Source organism: Lissotriton helveticus, chromosome 1_1, assembly GCF_964261635.1.
Source record: "Lissotriton helveticus chromosome 1_1, aLisHel1.1, whole genome shotgun sequence".
NCBI classification, from domain to species: domain Eukaryota; kingdom Metazoa; phylum Chordata; class Amphibia; order Caudata; family Salamandridae; genus Lissotriton; species Lissotriton helveticus.
This window is the reverse complement of record NC_136057.1, coordinates 51,510,058-51,530,081: the sequence shown is the minus strand read 5'-3', so window position 1 is coordinate 51,530,081 and position 20,024 is coordinate 51,510,058.

Here is a 20,024-nt window from a genome sequence, read left to right as displayed (position 1 = left end):
CATCTCGTATTAAGTGAGCACGGAACTAACAGCCACTATGACCACTAAAGTGGTTACTATGGACAATTTCCTTATAAAGAAGGTTGCGCAAATTAACAGCAACAGGAGGGCTTCATTGGGTTTGGAACATTCACCTGCTATTACTATTGCACCAGAGCCCCCAGTTACTGCTACTGTTCCCGATATCCCTGTGGCAAAGGAACACCCGGTCCCTGCAGGCAAAGTAACTGTTGTAACAGCTATGGTCCATGCGGGCCATCATGATGAAATCCCTTATGTTCAAGCCCCCACAGTGTTGGCCATATCATCTACAGGAATAAATGATCCTGTAACTAAAGAATCCCCTAGAAGATTCAAGAAAGCCCGAGTGAGACGGAGGGGGAAGCAAAGCAAGGCAAGCCATAAAATTACACAAGGAGGGGGGAGTGTGGCCGGAACTGTACCTCTACTTTTTGAGTTGAGGTCTCCAAACTTGGGAGGAATGGGGGATGCTACTTCACAGAGTCGACCTACAGACTCCGTGATGCTTATTGATTTCTCACAATCAGGGACAATAGACAATACTGATAATTTTCCTCTTGATCCCATCACAATGAGCAAGCATCTTTTGTCTAGTACGCCAACTAGCTCATCACTACTGGACTCATCTACAGGGAATGATAATGGCAGGTTATCAGGATCTCCAAAAATTCCCATTGAGTCACCTTCCAGGTCTTCTATTTCCCCCCTTACTATAAGAACAAGCAAAAAAAGGGGGGGTGAGCCACTGTGTAATCGAGCTCAGAAGATAAGGAAAGGGGTAGCTCCGCCCCCACAGTCACAAATTGGTCAAACTTCACTAGGTGAAGAGGCCATGATGGCCAAAATTGTAGAACTAATTAAGGGTGTGATGCAACCGATTCTGGATAAGACCAATATGATGTGTACACACTTAGACATCATAGAGAAAAAGGTTGAACAGAACTCCCTCCTTTTACATGACCTAATAAAGGGCCCGGGAAAAGCTAAGACGAATCCCATAGTAAAGACTAACCTTCCAGTAAAATCTAAAGTTATAGCTCCCCCTATAACATTAGCTCCTATAACGCCAGCAGCTAAAGCACCAGCACCTGTGCTAAAAAAGAAACCAGTGCAAGAAAAGGGAAGAGCGGGTAGCCCCACGATCACGCTATTAACTCCCACGCCGCAACTGCCTATAACCCAGCCGGCGTCCCCAGTAACCAAAGACCAAACCCTTAAATCTGGGAGACCTCAAAATCAGGGAGGTGGAAAGGACACTTTAACAACTAATCCGAGAAATGAAAATCCACCAACCATTGCCTTAGAAAAGATGGGCCACACTATAGATTTACCCCCAGATTCTGCCCCTTTCGTTATTGTAATGGCAGGGGTTCCAGAACTACCTGCAGGTAAATGGGAAGATCACGTTGCCTTACGGAATAAGGTTACTTTTTGGCTCCGAGACAACAGACCGTTGCCTGCATCCATCAATGGTGAAATCCTAAGTGTAAGGCGTGCTGATTGGGTGGGAGTTAGACCTAAGGATAGAAGGGGTGATGTAATAGTCATTAACTTCAAGGATTATAGGGCCGTGAGGCACATTGGAGATTGGTTCGATGCCAGTAGCAGCGATGCCATCTCCACACATCTTTTATCCTATTTCTATCCCTATGCACCATCAAAAGATCATAATAAACAGGGCTGGAATAGGCAGCTATTTAAGAAACCATTCCACCATCAGCGGGGGTCTAGAAACGCGAGATCATGGGATAGGCCCGGGCCAACCACCTTTGATGGGCTATCCTGTTTACGTAAATGCTCAGGACCCCCATATTCACATGCAAAGGTCGGAGGTGTTCTATCCCAGACATCAGTCGCTAGATTATCAATACCCCTCTTTTAATCAATATCCACCATATCAGGAGTCTAACCCCCCACAAAGGAGACCATGGAATAACAGAGACTTCCACCCACACATGTATAATCTACCTATCCAAAATCGTTTCCAGATTTTCAGTGGTCTGGATGGGGTTGATTGACAGCAAGCTCAGATATCCCAAGAAAATCTGGTGGGGAATACATTTTTTCCTCCAGTTTTCCATCCCTTCATCAAGGATATAGTTCCCCCAAAAAATCCCGAGACTTTGAGTGAGCTTCCCCAAGATTTGTCAACTCTACAAAAGGTCCCTAACTCTGACAGATTGTCATCATGCGACAGTGATACTCTGGAGCAGATGCAATCTCCCATAGTTGTTGTTAATAATAGGTGTGGGGATCAGATAGGAGATGGCCTGACCCAGACGAAGAATGATCTATGCGCACTGCTTTTTTGGAACATAGCAGGGTTCAGGCAAAAAATTACTAATCCAGCCTGGGAGTCAGTAATAAACGGCCAGGACATAGTGGCCTTGCAAGAAACATGGACTCAGGAATCAATCCATGTAAATGGTTATAGAACCTTTTTTACATCAGCTGTTGGAGGTCATTTTGGTAGAGCCAAGGGTGGATTGACCACGCTTGTTTCAAATCAACTTAAAATTAAACAAGCTCATTGCCATTTAAATTCCAGTTATTTCCAACTTATAACTCTAAGGAATTTTAAAGGAGCCGTGGTGTTAATTATTAATTTTTATAATAATGTCCCGAGAGATGTCATTCTGATTGTAATGAAGCAGCTTAAGGAGGAAATTCAGTTAGAGGTAGACAAAAATGAAAGGGAGTTGATAATCTTATGGGGGGGATTTTAATTGTTCATTATGTACTAAAGGGAATCAGGGCCTATGCGGCCTAATGACAGAGAGAGATATGCATTTGACACATTTTGATCATACTCTGATGGGGGACTTGCTTAATGAATTATTATTCATGTTTAATTTAGGGTTTGCAAATGAATCTGCCCTAGAACCCACACCCTTTGTACCAACTTTTGTTGGTAGAGGCTCAGCGACAACCATCGATTTCATTATCGCCTCCAGTAATATTAATCATAGATTGTTGGGGGTTACGAACATCCAATTACCCATAAGCGACCACCTTCCACAATGTCTTAAGGTAGTAGATTTGTTCCCAGACCCATCGACGGCCGCGCCTCTAGTTGAGACAGCGGTTGATGTTGCCCTTGGGAGACAAAATGGGTACACACTTAAATGGAGCAAAGTAATCCCCACAACCTTTTTTAAGGAACTTTGGGAGGTGTGCTCAAATAGTTTTTGGATTTGCCTAAGTGACAACTCCACTAATGATCAAATTATTGAGCATTTTGGAATAATAGCTACAAACATAAAAAGTAGCCTAAGGGTGGAGGCAAAACGTAGAGGCAAGGGACCCAAGAGTTGATTTAATAACGCATGCACTAGAGCATTGAAAAATCTAAAACAGGCAGTACACAGATGCCCTAGGGATAAAAATGAAATAAGAGAGTGCAGGTCCACATATACTCAGGCCCTGAAAGTAAGGAAAACCGCGCTAAATAAGGAGGCAATAGATTCCCTTTGTGAGGCCTCGCAATCTAAAGATTCCGCTGCATTCTGGAAAGTAATCAACACCCCTTTCCCATATGAAACTCACACGGCGCGAATCGAGATTGCAATAGATGAGGATAAATGGGTAGATCATTTTTCAAATCTTTATAAGGCACAGGAAGAAATCCATGGTGGGGGTCCTAACTCTAGCTTGGATCCACAACGGAGTTACAACTTGGTTGTAACACTTGATGAAGTACTTCTAGCCTTGAGATCTACCAAAGGCGGTAAGGCTGCCGGACCTGATGGGATTCCGGCAGACCTATTTAAAGTTAATACTGAAATCTGGGGGCCTATGTTGGTACAACTTTTTAATGCAGCTCTCTCAATGGGTCTGAAAGAATCCTGGTTCACCTCAGTCATTGTCCCGATTTACAAGAAGGGGGATAGGAATAGTTGTGCCTGTTACAGACCAATCTCCCTTCTTGACTCTTCAGTAAAAATTTTAGGACGTGTTGTGTTGGCAAGACTCCAAAGCTGGGCAGAGGAAAACGATATTAGTGATTTGCAATTTGGTTTTCAAAAAGGGATTGGCACAATTGAGCAAGGTTTAAACCTAATGCTTTTGCAGCATAAATATATAAGGATAAAATCTGAACGCTTATATTTTACTTTTGTCGACCTTTCATCAGCGTTCGACTGTGTATCACACTCCAAATTGTGGGGTATAATGAAAGGTTTGGGAGTGGACAATAACATTATCTGCTTCTTGAGGGAACTCTACAGTGGAGCCACAGCTTCTGTTCGTTACGGCAGGGGAGGAGAATGCTCCAGACAATTTAGTGTAGGTCGCGGAGTGCGGCAAGGTTGCGTATTGGCACCTTTTTTATTTCTTCTTTATATTAATGGGCTCGAGCGTCACCTGCTGCAAGAGTGTAGGGATATGCCCAGGGTGGGGAGGAGGGAAATCCCTGTGCTCATGTATGCGGACGACGCAGTACTCATGGCACGCACTCCTTGCGCTCTACAAAAACTAGTAGTCAGTTTTGAGAAATTTATGTTGAACCTGGATCTACTAGTAAACTGTAGTAAGACTTTTACAATGAACTGTGGCCCAAAACCAGGTAAACTGATGAAGCGTATGTTTTTAAACAATGTGCCACTGGATAACACTCCAACCTTTTCTTATTTGGGCATTTTATTCCATGAGTCAGGTTCCTGGGCAAGTGCAATCAAGGCTAGAACTCTTTTATTTATGAAAACAATCATGGCCTTACAGAATTTTGTTAGAAAATTGGGCAAGAAGCCGATAAAAGAAATGTTAACCATATATAAAGCTACATGTTTGTCTGTGGCTATGTATGGCTCAGGTCTGTGGGGATATGCAAATGTTGATCAAATCCAGCTGGTAGAGAATAAATTTTTGAGGGGAGTTCTAGCAGTTCCACAGTGTGCTGCCACATTCAATTGTCACACTGAACTAGGCCAACCTTACATAACGGACATTATCAAAATTCAACCTATCCTACTGTGGCATAGGGTATGGACTACTAATGAATGCGTTATGAACCGGGCCCTGTTACGTGACATCCTCAGTTTGGATCATGTGGACAGAATGGAATGGCTGGGTTATGTAAAGCACTTTCTAACCGAGATTGGATTACATTCATATTTTTCGGACCCAACCTCAATGGATACCATTTCCAGGAAGGCATTAAAAATCATCTGCCTGGACCATCTGGTGGATAAGAGGAAGAGAGTGGAAACTTTGAAACCCTCAGTACACTCTCACCTTCCTACTCTCTGTGAGACTAACACTGTACAGCCATACTTATCCCTGTCCATGCCTAACTATGATCGTTTTCTTTTAACTCGTTTTAGATTTTGTATATTTTTTAGATTAGGGTCTTTTCCTTGCATGAACTCTTGGAACCACATTTTGCCCACCTGTTTGTGTGATGGTACGTCACAACAATCTGATATTCACATCCTTTTTTTCTGCAAATTTTATAGTGCCATACGTAGGAAAATCATTGTCCCTTTTCTAAAAAACATGAATTTAACCAGATGTCGCCCAGCTTTTCTAGAAGTACAGAAAATGGACACGATTTTAACTGTTACTGTGATTTTAAATTATTTAAAAAGTGTTTTTAAATTCAGGAAACAAATGATAATTGATATAGCCTAGACCTCCTACTGATCTACCTCACTGCACCAATAATCATGAGATGTAATTATTGTAATTATTGTAATCATTGTATTTTGTTTTATGTCTGTTACTTTTATGGTTATTTGTTTTTAACCGAATAAAGTTTATTGAACTGAACTGAACTGATAAACCTTGAAAAGGCAGATGGGTCAAGTTTATGCCACAACTTTCTCATTGTGGGGTTACCTGCAATGTTTCTTTCAAGGCTAGGTGTATCAATGGTCATAGGCACCAACTAATGGTTTGACCAGGTCACTGGACTAGGGGGAGCAATTTGAAGGGTGGCCAGGTTGTAAAAAACAGGGTCCAGCCGGTGGCCGGCCTCATAGTTGAATGTTTTACTAACTGAGCTAATTAGAAAGTGGCCAGGTCATTAGTAAAGTCCTGGATTTCTTTATTGTTGAGTAGATCAAGATGAAGATTCAAATCTCCAAATATGCTCAAGTCGGACAATTGAAGTGAGTGCAAGGTAGAGCACTCTATTAGAGATTCCCTGGGGATGCATTGGAGCAGGGCACTGACTACAGCCCTAAGGCTCCAACAAACGATGCATCACTCTTCACGCACCCAGAGGCACTTAAAGGCAGCAGCGAGGTCCTGCTGTGGGGGCCGCATCGGAGCAGAGCCGGGGCACGGACTACAGGCCCCAGGCTCCACCGCACAGAGCATCACTCTTCCGGCACCTGGAGATGCTTAAAGGCAGCAGAGTGGTACTTCTGCGTGGTCCTCGCCCAGGCCAAGGACAGACCCATCCATGCCTGTAGGAGCCCAGAGGAGGCTGGGACCCCTCTAACTTCTACACTCCTCCGTTACAGGCCCACCATGGGCAAGAAAAAGCTGAGAGCAACAGAGGAGGTAACTGTTACCTCTTTAAATACCTTTCTGGCCAAGGCAACATCGGCATTAGAAAAATAAATCGCACTTACAGAAATGAGAGTTTCGTTATGGTTAGGAACAGGGCAGTCATCTAATCTAGTTGTTTTTCCAACTAAGGGGAGTGTAACAAAACTATATGGGGTTTCTCTTCCAGAATTACCTGCAGTCTCTGTACCAACCCCCGAACATTCCCAGCCTGCCTCTACATTTACTGGCAAACCAACTGACGCTACCTTCGTAAATGGTAAATGAAAAAGAGGATATGCGATACTGCCCTCCAAGTGTCCTGCCAAAAAGATCAGAAAGGTTTCTATGCCTGCAAGTTCCACATGTATGAATAGCCAGCAACTTTCAGAGACTACATTTTCCTCATATTGGTGTGATCTTCTTGATAACTTTAAACCACCTTTACAACCGATCTATGCCCGTTTAGATTCTACAGATCGCACCTCCGGCCATCCTCTCTGATGTCTGAAAAACTCTTAAAAAATTATAATTGTGAAATTCATAATTTACGTTTTAATTGTGAAAACATGATCCTTGGTCGTGAGTTAGCTAAATCGTCCTCTACTTCAATTGGTCATCCTTGTGTTGAAAATCAGTTGGCCAACAGCCGGGATCCTATAGGTCCAGACCATGTAGATTTGGTCCCTAGGTGTTGCCCACCCCAGGTGACCATACAAGATTCTATGGGTAAGGGGCAATCACACGACTTAACAAGACCACAGGTTCAGGTAAATCCCCCGTCTACTCAGGCCCATAGCAGACCAAATCAGCAATACATGGACTTCCCTCCTGCAGCTTGTCAGTATTTTCAAGTTTTAGTCAACGTGCCTTTACTGCGTCCCAATCTTAGAAAATCTTCACTTCAGCTGATAGCCAAGGCTCGACACTGGTTGACTCAAAACTCTAATCAAGGTCATCTCATCCAAAATCATTTGATAATGGCCAAAAGAACGCAGTGAATTGGGTCTGATGTAAAAACAACCAATAATGACTGGTTATTTTAAACTTTGTTAATGAATGGCTAGTGAGAGACCCATTAGGGAGTTTACTGGTTGTCCCTTCACTCCATTCTCAGATTTATGCAGTCTCGTTGGGCTTTTTTTATAGGTCCGCACTAGTACGTAGTTCCACCGTACTCACTCAGGGCCTTTCTTTAATGAGAACTGGTTATAAGCCTGCCCAGGTGGCTTTTGATGCCCTTGCCCTATCAAATAGGTAGTTATTGTTGGAAGATATGGAGGAATGTGATGGACTGATCTTTCCACTAACTCATTTGCCTCCTCAGTCTGTTCTCTATAACTATTATCAAACGGTTTCTGGTTTGGTACCCGTGGAGAGGGTTCAGTTTGTCATTTTAGATTCTATGTCAGGAGCGGAGGCTTCTGATTAGGCTGTCACTTTCTCCCTTTATTGTACTCCAGCAGCCATTAAAAGGCATCAACATCTTTAAAACAAACTACATTTCCCATGAGTATCAGGGAAAATAGAAACAGAAAATGTCTCAGTCACTGTCCAATCACAGGCTCGGGATCCTCATATCTTCCTCTGCTGCCACTCTATCCTCCTCTTTCTTCGCTGCTCCAGCAGCATACAGATGAGTGTTTTTCTTTACCTTTGTGACTGACTCTAATTTCATTGATAATTGTATTGTTGGTTTGTACAGGGTCGCACACGCTGACGCGTTGATGTTTTTCCCCCCTGGGGGTTGTGACGGTGACTGTGTGTGGCCGCGGGGGCGTTCTCCGCTCCTTTCGCGGTTCTTCTTTCAGGCTCTGTGCGCGGGCGGCCTCCCGCCGCTAGGGGACCGCGCGCCTCACGCTGCCACTCTGAGGAGCTCTACCCCCTGTTGGGCGCGAGTCATTGAGTTCCGTTTTGTGCTCGCGTACGGGAAAGCGGCTCAACTGACTCGCGCGCCACGGGGGAGGACTTGTGTGTGTTTGTATTTCGCATTTCCGAATAGATAACGGAAAAGGCAGCGCTAAGGCTACGTTATTGTCACTAGAGCCCCTGCCTGGAGCCTGAACACCCGCGCGTCGGGTAAGACATTTCACGCAAGTTTGGGACCGGCCCAGGCAGGCTTCTTTCATTGCCTCATAACAGAGGTTGTTGGGTCCCGGTTATTACTAACCCCGCTGCGGTGGGAAGAAATATATACTTACGGGCTCTGTCTGATCAGACCCCCTATTGGCTTGGCTTCTTGTTGTTGCGCAGAAGCGATGGAATATGATGAATATTACGAGGAGGAAGAGCAGCAGGTCATGTACCTACCGGTGGATGGCAACTTCTGCCAAGTTATGGATTCCTCAATTTTGAAGGTTGTGACGCGGGTGGTTGCGCCCCTAGAGAAGAAGATTGACCAGCTTCAGGCACAGTGCCAACCCCTCGGGCCAGGAGCAGACCCTTCGGGGCAAACTGGCCCCATCCCCCTAGACCAGCCATCGACGATCTCCACAGATCACAAAAGAAAGCGCTCGGAGGACACGGGGTGGATTCCGATGCCTTCTCGCAACTGAAAAAGGCATTCTTAGACGCGAATACTGCTGATACCCCTTCGACCTCAAAGGAGGTGCCGTCTGGAGCCTTGGAGGGGGGTCAGGACGACGCAACCACCGTCGACCCAGATGAGTCACCCCAAACCTCGGATGGGGATGGGGAACCGGAGCGTTCGTGGCTTCCCGCGGATCCCACCCAGGCATCGGGCTCCGACCCCAGTTCAGACATGCTCAACCCGGACAAGTTGCTCCATCCACGCTCATCGCACTGGGTTCCCGCCCTCAAAGTGGCGGCATACATGGCGGCCAGGCTTCGTAAGCCTTTGGACCAGGAGGTGCGTAGTTGCCTTCGGGGAGAGTGCCTGCGTCCCACCTTGGAGGGTAAAGTCACGGTTACCCCAGAGATTGACCCCAAGATGTCCACCTTCCTCACGAAGTTTGTGAAGGACCCTAAAATGGGTATAGACCGTTCTTGGAGGGCCTGCCAAGATAAACTCTTGGACACGGCGGGGCCTTTGGCAAAAATCCTAGACATGGCCGAAGATGCCAAGGCCCCGGGGTCCCTGATTTCCCCGGAGACCCTTTCTGGCTGGGCGCAAAGGGCGATTATTTTCCTAGGGAATGCGAATGTAGCCATCTCTACGGAAAGGAGAAAATCTATTTTAATTAAGATAGACCCGAAGTTGGGGAAACTGGCCACATCCGATGGCAGAGGGTAACCTCTTTGGTGACCCGTTTGTCAAAGAACTGGGTAAATTTGTGAATACCTTTAATTCCTTGGACAAGGCCCAGACGTCCGTTCAAGTTAAAAAATTTGTATAGCGCACTACTCGCCCTGAGGGTCTCAAGGCGCTTGAGGGAAGGGCGGGGTACTTTATTTATCGAATATCCAAGTTTTAAGTTGCTTTCTGAAGGAGAGGTGGTTCTGTGTAAGGCGGAGGTGGGTGGGGAGAGAATTCCAGGTTTTGGCCGCTAAGTAGGAGAAGGATCTTACCCCCATGGTAGATCTGTTGATGCGTGGAATAGCGGCAAGGGCGTGATTGGACGAGCGAAGATGGCGGGTGGGGGTGTAAAAGGACAGGCGCGTGTTGAGGCATTCGGGTCCTAGGTCGTAGAGGGCTTTGTGTGCGTGGGTGAGGAGCCTCTTGTTGACGGGGAGCCAGTGGAGATCTTTCAGGTGACCGGAAATGTGAGCCTGGCGGGGGATGTCTAGTATGAGTCTGAGTTTGAGTATGAGTTTTGGATGCGTGGGAGTTTTTTTGTAGTTTTTTTGTAGTTTGGCTGTGGTTCCGGCGTAAAGGGTGTTGCCGTAATCCAGTCGGCTTGTGACTAGTGCGTGGGTGACTGTTTTTCTTGTTTCAGTGGGGATCCAGCGGAATATTTTTTTGAGCATGCGTAGGATGTTGAAGCATGATGAGGAAACGGCGTTGACTTGTCTGGTCATCGAGAGGGAGGAGTCCAGGATGAAGCCCAGGTGGCGTGCGTGGTCCGTAGGTATGGGTGCTATTCCCAGGGCCTGTGGCCACCATGAGTCGTCCCAAGCAGAGGGGGATGAGCCGAAGATTAGGACTTCCGTTTTGTCCGAGTTCAGTTTTAGACAGCTGTTCTTCATCCACTCGGCAACATCTTTCATTCCTTCGTGTAAGTTTGTTTTGGCGGTGTTTGGGTCTTTGGTGAGGGAGAGGATCAGCTGGGTGTCGTCGGCGTAGGAAATGATGTTGAGGTTGTGTTGGGGCGCGATGGATGCGAGGGGACTCATGTATACGTTGAAGAGGGTGGGACTGAGTGATGATCCTTGAGGTACACCGCAGATGACTTCGGTGGCTTCTGATCTAAAAGGGGGGAGGCGGAATCTCTGTGTTCTTCCGGCGAGGAACGAGATGATCCAGTCCAATGCTTTTCCTTGTATTCCGACGTTGTTGAGGCGTTGAATGAGGGTGCTATGACAGACTTTGTTGAAGGCTGCGGAGAGGTCAAGTAGGATGAGGGCAACTGTTTCTCCGTTGTCCAGTAGTGTTCGAATGTCGTCTGTTGCTGCGATGAGTGCTGTTTCGGTGCAGTGTTTGGCTCGGAAGCCGGACTGTGAGGGGTCGAGGGATTTGTTGGATTCGAGGAAGGCGGCGAGCTGACTGTTGACGGCTTTCTCAATGACTTTGGCAGGGAATGGGAGGAGTAGTTCTTAAGTTCAGTGGGGTCTGCTGTGGGTTTCTTCAGAAGGGCGCTGAGTTCGGCATGTTTCCAGCTTTCCGGGAAGGTAGCAGAGTTGAGGGAGCAGTTGATGACATCACGGAGATGGGGTGCGATGATGGAGTTTGCTTTGTTGAAAATGTGGTGGGGACATGGGTCGGTAGGAGATCCTGAGTGGATGGAGTTCATCAGGTGGATGGTGTCTTCAGTGGTGATTGGGTCCCAGGCGCAAAGGTTGTTGCAGTGGGGATTTGGTTCGGGGGTGGGTGGAGTGGACTGGTCTCTGGGTTGGTTTTCAAAGCTGTTATGTATGTCGGCGATTTTGTTGTGGAAGACAGAGGCTAGGGAGTCACAGAGGTCTTGGGATGGGGTGATGTCGTTGGTGCCGACGGTGGGGTTGGTGAATTCTTTGACGATGTTGAATAGTTTCTTGCTGTTGTGGGAGTTGTTGTCGAGTCGATCCTTGAATGCTGATTTCTTGGTGGATCGGATCAGTTGGTGGTGTTTGCGGGTGGCGTTCTTGAAGGTGGTCAGGTTGTCAGAGGTTGGGTTTTTTCTCCAGGCTTTCTCGAGGGAATGACAGAACTTCTTGGATGTCTTAAGGTCATCGTTGAACCATGGGGCTTTTTTGTTATTTTGCTTGATTTGATGGTTTTTCAAGGGTGCTAGTTCGCCGGCGCTGTGGTTGATCCATTGTGTGAGGTTGGTGGCAGCTTGGTTTGGGTCCGAAGATTTGGCAGGGGGGTTTTTGTGAAGCGAAGTGAAGAGCTGGTCGGTGGTAATTTTGTTCCAGTTTCTTCGGGGAATTGGTTGTAGGAGGTTGTGGGTCGTGGTCTTTTTGTATTTGAAGTGAACGCAGCTGTGGTCCGTCCAATGGAGAGCTGTGGTGTGGTTGAAGGAGATGTGCTTGCTGGAGGTGAAGATTGGGTCGAGCGTGTGCCCGGCATAGTGGGTGGGGGTGTCAACAAGTTGTATTAGTCCGAGGTTGGCCAAGTTGTCCAGCAGGGTGGTGGTGTTGCTGTCATTTTTCTTTTCCAGGTGGAAGTTGATGTCTCCCAGTAGAATGTAGTCCTCAGATGGGAGGGCGTGTGGGCTGATGAAGTCAGTGATGTATTCGCTGAATTGAGTGCGTGGTCCTGGTGGTCTGTAGATGAGGGTGCCTCGGAGTGTGGTTTTGGGGTCGGTGTGGATCTGGAAGTGAAGGTGTTCGGCGGCTGCGAGGTTATCGTCAGAGCTGGTCGTGATGCGGATGGAATTCTTATGTACGATGGCGATGCCTCCTCCTGTTTGGATGGAGCGGTCCTTTCGGATGATCTTGTAGCCGTCCGGGATGGCTGTGGCGATGTCTGGAGCTGATGAGGCGTTCATCCAGGTTTCTGTAAGGAAGGCGACGTCCGGCGATGTGGTGTCGAGTAGGTTTCAAAGTTCAATGGCATGTTTGTGGATCGAGCGGGTGTTGAGTAAGATGCACTTAAGGTGGTTTGAGTCGGAGCTCTGTTTGGAGTCTGTGGATTTAGTGTGGGTCTTGATGCAGTCTAGTTTGCAGGAGTGGCAGGTGAAGGGTCCGTGGGTGTGTCCAGGGGCGGCTTGGTAGCTGTCTTGGAGTCGGCCGGGGTTGAGGGCCGAGAGGGATGCGGCATCGTACGTTATGCGGGTGGAGTGGGATTTGCGAGGACCAGCGGGTCGTAGGTAAGCCCGTCTACGGGCGTAGACTGGCTTACCTTTGGCGCACCTTCGGCGCGCACAGGGCGCTTCCGCTGCGCGTGAACGCTGCGCGTCTGTTGCTCTGACATATGTAGAAAGTGGAGGGGGCGGGGCGAGGGAGGGTCAGCTGAGAGGCGGGAGTGGGGTGGAGAGACGGGCTGGAGGCACACCAACAAAATGGCAGCAACAACAAAAGCCAAACAGGATGAGATTGGGGCACGATGTGAAATCATGCACTTATTAATATAATAAAGCAATGCGGGCAATGCGAGCAGTGGAGCGCTATGATAATACACAGGCACAATTAATTTATAAGCAATGCGAGCAGTGCAATGAGTAAATAAAGCACTAAAATACTGAGCAGGCACAAATTAAGCCCAAAATAATAGCAAGGTAGTGCGAGCAATGCACAGAATCGTTTTTGGCAGCAGTGAGGAGTAGCAGTGGGGAGTGAAGCGCTACGATACCCAAGAGAACCAGGGAGGAGCAACCGCTACTGCAGGATCCGTGGAACGGATCCTGCAGTAGCGGTCCGTGAAACGGATCTTCACACCCCGTGTTTTTGGTGCCGCCAGCCGAGGAAGGGGCCGCTTGTCTGGCAGACCCTATAACAGAGGCTCCTACAAGCAGGGCGATTCTCACAGGGGTCAATACCAGGTTCCGGACAAGTTCGGAAATTTCTATCAAACCAGAGGTTATCCCCGTCGCCGTGGCGGAAGAGGAAGAGGAGACGGCGGCTACAATAATCACAAAGGTGAGACTTGTAAGGGGTCTGAAAGTGTGGGGCAGACTTCAGTTTTTTCTTCAGGCATGGTCTTCGCTCACCTCCGACGCCTGGGTCTTACAGACCGTCGGAGGGTTTCAAATAGAGTACTCGGGACTCCCCAAGCAGTCCGTTCGCCCCAGACCTATCGTCTTCACGCAGGATCAATGCTCTGTGATAGACAAGGAGGTCGCGGCTCTCCTACAGAAAGGGGCTATTGTGCAGGCAGAGCTGCACCCGCGAGGCTTCCTCAGCAATCTCTTTCTTGTGGAGAAGCAGGACGGGGGCTATCGCCCAGTGATAAATCTCAAGGAATTCAATGGCTGGCTTATCTACCGCCATTTCAAGATGGAGGGTATTCACCTCCTGCGCGATCTGCTTCAGGAGGGGGACTGGATGGTCCGGCTGGACCTGAAGGATGCCTACCTCGCGATTCCCATCTTCGCTCCCCACAGACGTTTTCTTCAATTCCAGTGGGGTTCACAGGTTTACGAGTTTGCCTCCCTTCCTTTCGGACTGTCATCCGCTCCGTGGTGTTTTACCAAGGTGCTAAAGCCGGTGGTGGAGCGCTTGTGCACGGAGGGTATTCGTCTTATAATCTATCTGGAGGACATGCTCCTCCTGAATCAATGTCCGCGGAAGCTGTCGGTCCAGCTTCAAAGGGCGGTCGACCTTCTGGAGTCCTTGGGATTCATCATCAATCAGGCCAAATCGGACCTTCGCCCATCGCGGAGGATGCAGTTCCTCGGTTTTATGATAGACTCAGTGGAAGCCACACTGTCGCTACCTTCGCGGAAATTGTCCAAGATCAGGCACGAACTGAGACGCACCCTGGCACGTCCAACGATTCTGTTGCAAAACCTGGCCAGGGTTGTCGGTCTCCTGTCGTCATCCATTCAGGCAATATTCCCGGGGCCCCTTCACTATCGGGGCCTCCAGCACCCTCAAGGCTTTTCACCCCCACAAGGGCCTTACCTATTCCCAGGTCGTTCCCCTCACGGAAGAGGCGAGGATGGAGCTTCGATGGTGGATCGAACATATGGACGCTTGGAATGGTCGGGCGATCTTCGGTTCCAAGCCGGATTTGGTGATAGAATCCGATGCCAGTGGCCTGGGCTGGGGAGCACGTTGTGGCGCTGTTTCTACTGGCGGAGTATGGTCATCCGCAGAGAAGGCCCATCACATCAACTGCCTGGAGTTAATGGCAGGTTCCTTCACGGTGAGGTGTTGGACGAAAGACAGGATTCAGTGCTGTGTCCTTCTGAAGATGGACAACGTGGCGGCGGTGCGCTACATCAACTACCTGGGAGGAACCAGGTCCAGGGCTTTGTCCGACCTTGCCAGGACTCTATGGGAGTACTGCCTGTCCAACGAAATATCCCTGTCGGCAGAGCACCTTCCCGGCTCAGCCAACCGAGTAGCGGACTGGTGGTCTCGTCACTGGAGAGACGCCAGCCTATGGCAACTTCGCCCCGACGTGTTCGAGGCGATCGGGAACAGATGGGGTCCGTTTTCAGTGGACCTCTTTGCTTTCCGTCTGGACGCCCAGCTGAAGCGCTATTTCAGTTGGCGTCCGGACCGGGAAGCAACTGTGGTGGATGGGTTTCTGCAAGATTGGAGCAAGGAGAGGGGCTATGCGTTCCCCCCCTTTGCGATGATCATGAGAGTGTTAACCCAGGTGAGGAGACAGCAGGCGGATCTGGTGGTGATCACCCCGATCTGGAGATCCCAAGCCTCGTTTCCAGCTCTGATGGAACTTTCCTGGGATTTTTCAATCCCTCTACCCCACGTTCTAGATCTCCTCAGGAATCCTCAGGGGGGAACCTCACCACCTCCTGGCCACAGGCCACCTGTGTCTGATGGCCTGGCGGGTTACAGGCAACGCTGGAAAGTCCCGGGACTTTCGGAGGACGCTGCCACGCTGTTGGCCAAATCATGGGCAGACAGTACTAACAAGAGGTACCGATCAGCATGGTCTCGGTGGAATGGTTGGTGTCTGCGACAACAGATTGATCCAATGGGGGCAGACATTGTCCATGTCCTTAATTTCTTAGCATCTCTGGCAAAGGAAGGTTTGGCGTATAGGTCAATCAATACCTTTAGGTCGGCCATCTCGGCAGGTCATACCCCGCTGGACAACCACCCGATTGGGGAACACCCTCTGGTTTGCAAACTGCTGCGGGGGATTTGGTTATCAGTTCCTCCGGAACCCCGCTACTCAGTTTTGTGGGATGTAAATAAGGTCCTTAACTTGTTTGAGAGTGGCCGACCAATAAATATCTGTCAAGGAAACAGATTTCAGCTAAGTTAGCGATGTTGCTATGTCTGATTTCGTGTCGTAGGGTTTCAGATGCGAGAGCCTTGGACCGAACAGGTTGGGTCTTGACCCCAGATGGAGTTACCTTCCATGTTTCCAGACGTACCAAGGACAACTCGCGCTCCATCTCGTATCCTGAATTCCCGGATGTCCCGAAGTTGTGTGCGGTTAGGGCGCTGAAGGCCTATGAAGTGGCGACGGTTGATATACGCCCACAGGGTGTCAAACAATTGTTCATTGCTCTTACTAAACCACACGGGCGGTTTCATCCCCTACTATCGCGCGGTGGGTGCGCTGGTTCATGCAGGAAGCGGGCATAGATATTTCCCGGTTTGGGGCCCATTCTGTAAGAGGGGCGATGGCGTCTAAAGCCTTTTCCCTGGGGACTCGTCTGGAGGACATTCTGAAAGCCGCAGATTGGTCCTCAGACTCCACCTTCAAAAGATTTTACTTTAAGCCAGTAGTGTCTCTGGCTTCCTTGGTGGTGGACAAGCTTTGAACTAGCCTAATCAGAAGCCTCCGCTCCTGACATAGAATGAAAAATGTCCTAGCTAACGTACAGGAAAGTTTCAATTCTATTAAGGAGGCGAGGATTAGCCCACCCTGTCTTCATTCGAACCCTCCCAGAATAGCTGCGTTGGGACGATATGTAAAATCTTTATGATACAGTTTTGATAATATTCTGTTGTAGGCGATGACTTTTATTATGTCAATTGACTTCCTCAGTGATGCTATGATGTTCTTTGCCGTCTGGCTTACACAGTGAGGCTAACTGTTGCTTTGGGAGTTCAATTCCTGGTGCCTTACTTAGTCTGCTTGTACCGTAGGTTCCGAGGCGGGCAAACAGGACTAGCGCACGAAGGATTGTGGCAGTGTCGCAGGAAGAAAGAGGAGGATAGAGTGCCAGTAGAGGAAGATATGAGGATCCCGAGCCCGTGATTGGACAGTGACTGGGACATTTTCTGTTTCTATTTTCCCTGATACTCATGGGAAATGTAGTTTGTTTTAAAGATGTTGATACCTTTTAATGGCTGCTGGAGTACAATAAAGGAAGAAAGTGACAGCCTAATCCTCGCCTCCGCCTCCCTAATAGAATTGAAACTTTACTGTACCTTATGCTAGGAAATTTTTCATTCACTAAGCAGTATTACATCCTTACCAATTGACCCTACATCATCCATCTCACCAATACCGACGCGATTTGGTCGCAGCAATAGCTGACCAGCAGCCCATGTGGCTGCAAGGAACCCGATGCATGCGAGTACTGATTTTATTAAATTTAAAATATCAGCTTACTTGCTTGCATAGACTCGCAAATTGTACACTTATTCCGTCTACACTGCGTGTACACGTTAGTTGTCCGAAATGCATCGTACTACTGAAAGTGTTACTATGGAACAGAGGGTTTGGACAAAAGATTTTTTCTTCACTAAAACGCTTCCAAGTTGGACATGAAAGCCTAATAAGAAAGCTACAGTTTTCAATAAAGGTTGTTGAAAACAATGGGCAAGAGCTCTCCTGCAACCAACCTTGTTAATCTCCCCCACCTCTGAAGCTATATTTGGCCAATCAGCAAGAAGATTGTTGTCCTGCAACCAGCAATCATGGTGCTTGTTCCACATGTGCAGGTCATGCTGGGAACGCAATGGTAATGGCTGCCTCCTACTGCTCCAACACATAACTGCAACATCTCTGGACCCCGGGGCTCGCAGATTACAAAGAACCAGCCGCTCTGCAATCTGGCCTCCCTCTCTCCTGTGCTGTTCCGAAGAGCAGTCACCAGGATCAATAGCTGCAAGAAAACAGCAGCAGCACCAGCACCAGGCTTTCCAGGACATCTGTACCTGCAGAGGATTTCGAAGCAGTCATGAAAGACCAAGTAATGCCTTGATCTGAACAGCCAGAAAAGTCTGAAGGAGGGTCAGTGAGTCTGTGGATGGAAGGGGCGCGAGCGCAAGCCGTGCAGACAGGCCTTCAGCCTGGGCTTAAAATCCTTTGCATGAGACAGTGTCTGTCTGCCCCTGCTGCACATTCCTGTCACACAGTGCACACATCCCACCCCTGCCCAGACCTATGCAGATCAATCAGTCACATCCGGATCCGATGTCAGAAGCCGTGGGGGGGGGGGGGGGGGGCGGAAATGTTGTCTGTAAAACCACACAACAAACATGCCCTTCTCAAACCATTTAACAATATAGTTGCTTTTCTACACACACACACACAGCATCATATGACTGCCCATGCAATATAAATTGGGCGGTCGCTTTATTCTTTCAGAAACTTGTTGTGTTTTACATATAATGCTAAGGTGGCATAATTTGTCTTTCAGTTTCCACCTTTCCACATCATCTAATTAAATGGCTCCTTCATCTGAAGTGATTATTGTTTTGTGTTTGTGATTCTGAACCAGCAGCTGTGATTAAAAGTCTGTCCCAACCAAGCTCAGTCTAATGTGCGAGAGTCAATAAATCAGTATTATATTCTGACTTCTTCTGGTGCATATTATTTTGCTAAATTGTAATATCGGTTCCTTGGTTTTTGCAGGAAGTGTTATGCTGTATCCCGGTGCCGCCTTGCATCACTCTAGTTTCTGCCGGCTCTCTGCTGACAAAGCGCTTGTAAACACAAAAAAACTGTAAGGTGTGGTTAAGCATTAAATGGACCATTCGGTGAAATATGTTACACTGGATATCCACACCCAAACTGATTTCATCGAACAAAGGAACATTTATGAAGGCTTATTGATAAAGATGCAGAATTGGGCAAAGTGAACCTTTTTTTATCTCTACACTGGATGGCCTCTTTAAATACATTTAGAGTGAAGGCTCGAAGCTGGGTTCGAGTCTCAGCAGGGATGCTCAACATCCTTTGATTCTGGGCAACTCACGTAATCTCCCCATACATAACAAAACAAGCACTAGCATAGCCAATAGGTCCCGCCTTTGGGACATTATAAGTGTTTAGCCATGCAACAGTTGATGTAGCAGCAAGGATATTGTGCTGCGTAATTAAATACTTATAAGGTTCCAAAGGCGAGACCTATTGGCTATGCCAATGCTTGTTTTTATTGCTGTTGCAGGCTTTTTAAATGTTTTAGTCGGTACTCAAAAGGCAAACCAAACCTATTGGCTTTGCCGGTGCTTACTGCTTCTACCTTGCAAGTAATTCCAAAAACAAACTCCCGGTCTACCTCACTTGTTTGCCTGAACATGACACTAACAGGTACTTTGCTGCCTTTTGATCTTTTTTGAGACAGGCTTTATGAACTTCCAGCTGCAAGATGCATGCATTACATGGAATCAGAGAGTTGCTTGGGGCCACGTTTTGAGAGGCGTATTCCAGAAGTTGCAGGGGCTGATTTCTGGGGACTCAGATCTGCTGCTCACATTACACTTAGTACTAATGCTTCGGGTTTAGAAAACAAACGTAAATAAAAAAAACAGAATCGCAAGTTGCTGTCAAAAAAGTGCACCTTCATCGTGACCTCACTGATTGGGTAAACGCAGTCATCTAAAGGTGCTGCTTCAATCAACACTGGGCGCAAAACGACGATTATCTGCAGGTAAGTCAAGTGTCACATCTGCATTATGAAAACAAACAACAAACGCCACACCTACCTTCTCATCCTGCACTGTTTGGTGTTCCAACACAGTCACGCCTGAGGATACCCCCCCCCCCCCCCAAAGTGAAGGGCTCATCATCAATTAAGGGGCCTCGACGGCGGCACAGAGGGCTACCACGTTCTCGAGTAACACTCTAAGTGAACTTGAAAAGTACAGGGCTAATGGCGGGAGCGCCTATCGGAGCAGCTGTCTCCGCTGCCATTTATCAGCTCTTATCAGCGCGGTTTGATTAGCAAGATTAGCGCCCCTGCGGCACGCAGGTATTCATTCCCAGCTGAAGTGCTCCAAGCACACTGGGCTGGTCAACTCTGAATTCCAGGGGTGGTGCTGACTAGAGCACCGCCGATAAACCCCTCTACGAAAACAAGCCTCTGGGGGTTCATGGA